We start from the raw sequence: 6439 nt of genomic DNA, 5'->3' as shown, positions 1-6439 counted from the left end.
CCTACTATTGACTTAATCACCGAAGGAGTTATTGAAATTCTCAGGAGTATACCATTCCTTCTCCGCGGGATTGGGAACGTAACAAGTCATTGTTGTCTCCCCCTTAATCCGCAGATAGCACTCCCTCAGTGCACGGAGATAATTCCCCGATAGTTGCGATACATAACGGCTGTGAGTATTGGTGGAAGAGCCTTCACGACTAGAAAGCACATCATAGTAGAAGGAATCACCTGACTTGTACAACGGCGGCATAAGACCAGCTTCGAACGCTCCAACCGTAGTCAACAAATGAAATTCATCGAACTCATACCTTGAGATAAGCTCATAAGTAATATCATCCTCAGGGTCATAGAAACGAACCTCGAAGGCTTGAAGCTCATGCTTTTCCTTGAATATTTCGAGATCAATATGCTTGAACGTTACTTTTTTCTTGCTGACCGAAACGTTGCGTATCAATGGGGCAGCCTCATCCTCCTCGGCGGGACCGGATGAACCAATGAAAGCCTCGGAAGCCTTTCTCTTCAAAGAAGGATTTTTTGAAGACTCAGCCCTCGGAACACCACCTTTGGTATTCTTCCCTTTAAAAAAACTTATAGGAGGGGGCGGCAGATGATGCTCGGGCTCTACATAACGTAGAGGAACATCAAAAGCGACAGCACAAGTCGGTGGATGCGTACTCCTAACATCATCACGAGGACAAGACACCGCGCGATCGACAACTTTTCGAGACCCAGAAGGATTTGTCGAAGGAACCTCTTCCCTAGAAGATGAGGCCTTCGCCCCAGAAGAAACTCGATTTCTACGAACATCATCTTGAGACTCTCTACGCGGAGGAGATCTCGATAGACCAGAACCAGGAGTCTGATAAGGAAGCCGCGGACGGTCAGACATGGATGCGAAAAGATTAATCATAAACAAGTCAAAAACAAAAACAAGGACATCATAAGATCAAAAAAAACCACATAAATAACAATCCACACACGATAACGCAGAAACCCTAAAATTAGCATACATGCTCGAAACTCCCTAAATCCCTACCCTGAAAAGCTCAAGCAAAACAATGGCCTCCTTGATTTAAGACGAAGAACAGGGGCAAACTAGCATGCAAGCATTAAAAGAAGTTCTTCATCACAAACAAGGGACAACAGTAGCAGAAAATTTACAAATCAACATAGCGTAAAACAGTGGAAACAAAGAAAAGAAAAAACTTACCAGCAAAAACAGCAGCAGAAAGAACAAATCAGAAATAAAGAGGAGGCAAGTGTGATTAATGCTAAGGCGGAGAGAATTTAAGGACTGAGGAATGAAGACTGACAGAGAATTTAAATGAAGACTGACAGAGAATTTAAGGGCTGAAGAACAAGGAATGAAGAGCAAGGAATAAAGACGGAGAGAATGAAATTAATTTTTCTCTCTTCCTTAATATACTCGAAAGAAAGAGGAGGAAGTTAAGAGAGGAATGGGAAACGTGCCCATTAAATGAGCAATTAATGCACGAATAAAGAAACATGCCCAAGTATCTAGGAGAAGTTATTAGGAGAGAGGAAGAATATGTAACGACTATTTTCTTCAATGCTCCCGCTAAACACTCAAGCCCGAAGAAAAGGGGCAAATTGTGTGCACATATTTCATCATCAAACACGTGTACATAGGAAGATACATGGAGGGCATGCGGAAAAGGTCGTCAAAGTATGATGACACACGCTCATAACCAAGAATCCCATCCCGTCAACGAGGGATCTCTGCCCGAACAATCCAAGGATAGAAGTTAAAGGATGTTCCGGTAACACGCTGTACTGCGGAGCACCAAATAACTCCCAAAGAGTTACTTTATCTCATCCCCAAAAGAAGCCAAGAAAAACGATGGAGAGAAGATGTACTGACATGGACGCGACAGAGGCAGAAAACACTTGCCTGACACGAGCAGGCGCCTCAACTACCCGCATTAAACACTCTGAGCAGCATACGTGTCGATCAACCCGTGGAACGAACGAGGATGACTCTGCGTGATGAAGTTACGAACGAAGACCCCTGCGTGATGGACACAAAACACAAGAAGATAAGGTTCCAACAGCCTTCAGAGATGGATCCCACACTCTAACCCTATAAATACCCCCTCTCCACCAAGAGTAAATGGAGCGGAAAAACTGGGGAAGAAGGAGAGAGAGAAAAGATTGTAAGTGTAAGTTAGTCCTTTACAATAGACAGACCTATGTGAACTACAAAGTCACTCGACTATCTTTGTAATCATCAAGTACATAGTGAAACAACAACCCCGTGGATGTAGGTCTTAGTGCTGAACCACGTAAATCCCGGTCTCATTTACACTTCAGCACTTTATTTTTATCTAACGCTTCATGAGTTTTACTTTTATGCTTCGTTTTCTTTATCTCCCCTTGCGTAAACGCCTCTCGCAGTTTTCTTAGATGAGGCTATGATAAACCCGAAGGTTTTGAGCCAAGGAATCAATGCCATTGTATTATCAGCACGAGTTGGTACCTAGAGTTTGAATATTGTTTGTGAACATATAGATGCCTACGTGATTTACGTGTTCACAACTGACACACTATTTTGATTATATTTTCTATGCAGCTATTGAAAGAAAACAAAGGTAAATTTGATCTAAATATACCACCTGTGAAGATAAGTGATGAAGAGGAAGTAACTTATGAAGCAGCTACAACCACATTGAAGAAAGCGGTTCGATTCTATTCTACAATTCAGACACAAGACGGTCATTGGGCTGGAGAAATGGGGGGACCAATGTTTTTTACGCCTCCCTTAGTAAGCACTAACAAGTAACAACTATCCTTTGTGTTTTTTTTGTTTTGTTTTGCGGAAGTTGATTATTGAATGCAGGTTTTCACGCTGTATATCACGAAAACTCTTAATACAATTTTAACTTCGCAAGAACATATCAGAGAGAGTCTCCGATATATGTATTGTCATCAGGTGAGGTGTTTAATATTGTACGGAAATTTAGCATACACACCATGGTTCAATCGCATAGGGGCTATTTCAAATGTTAAGAAAATATATAATAAGTTGCACGTTCAATTATATGTGTAGAACGCAGATGGAGGTTTCGGGTTCCATATTGAGGGGCATAGCACCATGTTCGGTACGGTCTTAAACTACATTTGTATGCGCATTGTGTACACATATATCTCACTATCGGACACGTGTATACAGAAAGGTACGTGGAAAGCATGCAAGCCAAGACATCAAAACACGATGCGTCGCGAAGCACCAAATAAACCCCTAGGAGTTGCTTTATCTCATCCCCAGAAGAGGAGCTAAGATCAACGGTGGAGAGAAAGTCAGCTGACACGGACTGACAGGGGCAGAAGACACTTGTCTGACACGAGCAGACCCCTCAACCACCCGCATTAAACACTCTGAGCAGTGCACGTGTCGACCGACCTATGGAACGAGCGAAGACGCCTCCGCGGGATCGAGGGGGAAACGCAGACCTCTGCGTGATGGACACAAGACACTAGAAGATAAGGTTCCAACGGTCTTCAGAGATGGGTCCCACGTTCCTACCTTATAAATACCCAATCTCCACAAAGGGGGAAGGGGATGGAAAAAACATCAGGAGAGAGAGAGAGAGAATAGCAAAGGTAAGGAATCCCATAGTGGAGAGAAATATGTAAACCCCAAGTCATTCAACTATTCGTGTAACCGTGAATAATATAGTAGAACAACAAACCCCGTGGATGTAGGCCTTAGTGCTGAACCACGTAAACCTTGGTCTTATTTACATTTCAGCACTTTACATTCATTTAGTTCCGCATGCATTTGCTTATATATGTTGCTTTCCTTTTATATTTGTACCCCATGCATAATCGCTACGCACGGGGAAGTTGGAGGAGGCCATGATAAACCCGTGGGTTTTGAGCCAATGAACCCACATCAGGGTATCACCATCGTAATCCCTTTAGACTTTAACAATTGATTGTGGGCATTCGGACCCCGCGTAGTTCGTGTGTCCACAATTTGGCGCTAGAAATAGGGACTTCGTCCCGGTAAAAGATTTATCTTGTCCTGTGATTTCATTTTAATTTGGCATACGATTGCTCCGATTTTATCAGCTCTGACTGTATAGATCAGTCGTCAACAATATTATATTCAAAAACCCACCTTTTGCCTTCGATAAGAGTTAGTGTTCCAAGCATGGGTTATTGTCCTAATCCGTCGGATTTACAATTTTCATAGTTTTTTTTTTATACTAAAGATCGCCTTTAATAAACCCGCTTTTGAAAAATTGTATTTCGACAACTAACCCGCTTCACGCGGATATTCCCGTTTCTGTTTGAATAAATTTATACAGAGAGAACGTGTTGTGAGTAAAGAAGGCGAGTTTACGCTAGATTTCGTCAACAAAAAGGCACGTGATGGAGAAGACGCAGGAAGCAGGAAAATCCAAAGCTTTGTCAAAAGAAACACCCCGGACAACCCCGATCATCACCCGAATCAAGCAGAAAGGAGATAAAACTAAAATGACCAATCGAAGGCAGGATACCACTGAAATCACTTCACCCATGAACGCTAATTCTGTTGCAATGGCGGCTCTCAGAGCAGCAACGATAAAATACGGGGAAGCCGCGGTAGTCCCGAAGGCTGCGGAGGCTAGCAATACCTTCGCCATGAGTCAACTTAACCAACCAAGGGAAAGGGTGGATGAATCCAGAACATTCCAACCCGCGCATCTGCTAACCTTTGGAATGCCGCTAACAAATAACCAGAATCAAACCATACCGGCGGCTCGGGCACCGCAGAGGGGCGCTCACTCCAATTTGGAAACACCAGCAACAGAAGTTGAACCCCTGCCACCTTTAGTACAGACCATGGAGGAGGGCGGCGCCACGGCTGTAGCGGCACGTGCGGGGACTCCCAATCAGGGGTCCAACCAATCACACCAACTAATGGCTGAGCTCGAGGAACTGAGAAGGAACCAACAGGTTTACGCAGAAGCTGTAGCACTTTTGGACAGAGAAAATCAAGATTTAAAGGAGCGGATTGCTCTAAGCACAAAGACCAACCAACAACTTGATGAAGCAAGCTCCAAAGCACCAGAGCCAAACCAAGACTGCAGAGTCGTCCTAGCGACTAATGAAGACGCGACAAGGAGACATAGCGTATCCGACCCGGATTATGACGATGGAGAATCAAACGGAAATGATCTGAAGAATTTAGAACACCAACGCGCAATGGAGGAACTCCGAGATGAGATGATGGCAGAGATCAGGCAATTGAAAAATAAACAAGGAGGGGGAAGGTTAGAAGAGGTTATGAGAGAAGCTAACTCCACGCCCCTGACGCATCGCTTGGCCAACACCCCTATTCCCCTGAAATGCCCTGTCCCGACGTTCGAATGCTATGATGGGTCCAGCGACCCTGCTGCACATGTTCGGTACTACAACCGCGTCCTAGCGAGATGGGGACAGAACGACGCCGTACTCTGTAGATACTTCCCGTCAAGTTTGAAGGGATCGGCGTTATCATGGTTTGATAATCTGCCACCAAACTCCATACACTCATACGACCAACTGGCAGAGAAATTCTTAAGAACATACATGTACAACAAGACTGTAAACACTGGGATGGATAAGCTTTTTTCACTAGCAATCGGCTACAAGGAAACCACGAGGGAATACACAAACAGATGGCATAGGATCTGCCAAGCCATAGGAAGCGTGGACCCAGTGGTAAGCATCAATTGCTATAAGTGGGGCTTGGACCGAATGAGTCCCCTATTTGTTGAAATTCACGGGAGCGTGCCCAAGACAGAAGGCGATCTCCGAATAATTATCGAGAAGCACGCTCGACTTGAAGAAATTCAACGGGAAAACCCGAGGGCATATCCGCAGAGGTCTCACCGCACCAATTCAGCAGAACAAACCAATGGGGCCAAAAGGGGCCAAAAGGGGCCAAAAGGGGTTCCTCAGATGAGAGACCTCACGAAGATAGAAAGGAACGGAGGGATGAACGAAGAACAGGCGACCGAAAATTCGAAGACCAAGTTTACACGAAACTCAACGCTAGCTATGCTCGTATCCTGCGGGAGATCAAAGGGAGGGAAAACTTAGAATGGCCATGGTCTAAGGGAAAGCAGCCCCCAAGATCCGAGAAGTCTAAAGATTACTGTGAGTATCACTGTTTCAACGGACACCAGACCGAAAAATGCAAGAACCTTAAAATAATGATCCAAAAATTAATTGATGCGGGAGAGCTCAAACATTACATACGGAAGGAGGTTACCGAGGACAGATCCAAACGAACCAAACCAGTCCAACTTCCGGAAGAAAACCGAACAATCAACACCATCTCGTGTTCCGAAGCCACAGGACCCTCGCTCACAGCACAGATTGGAAAAAGGTTACGGAAGCAATTCGAAGATCGCTGCGAGTTATATAAGGTTGATGGGATAACAGTG

General features: G+C 44.5%; 1 long non-coding RNA gene across 1 annotated transcript; it reads left to right on the top strand.

Moving 5' to 3' along the window:
• The first annotated feature begins 2705 nt into the window (after positions 1-2705).
• On the top strand, positions 2706-3096 carry LOC113342469. Its single transcript, XR_003356688.1, has 3 exons — positions 2706-2784; positions 2860-2952; positions 3070-3096. It is a non-coding gene; the product is annotated as an uncharacterized LOC113342469 (long non-coding RNA).
• The last annotated feature ends 3343 nt before the right edge of the window (positions 3097-6439 follow it).

The sequence above is a fragment of the Papaver somniferum genome, unplaced genomic scaffold (genome assembly GCF_003573695.1).
Source record: "Papaver somniferum cultivar HN1 unplaced genomic scaffold, ASM357369v1 unplaced-scaffold_41, whole genome shotgun sequence".
Lineage (NCBI taxonomy): Eukaryota > Viridiplantae > Streptophyta > Magnoliopsida > Ranunculales > Papaveraceae > Papaver > Papaver somniferum.
This window is presented reverse-complemented; position numbering and strand designations above follow the sequence as displayed.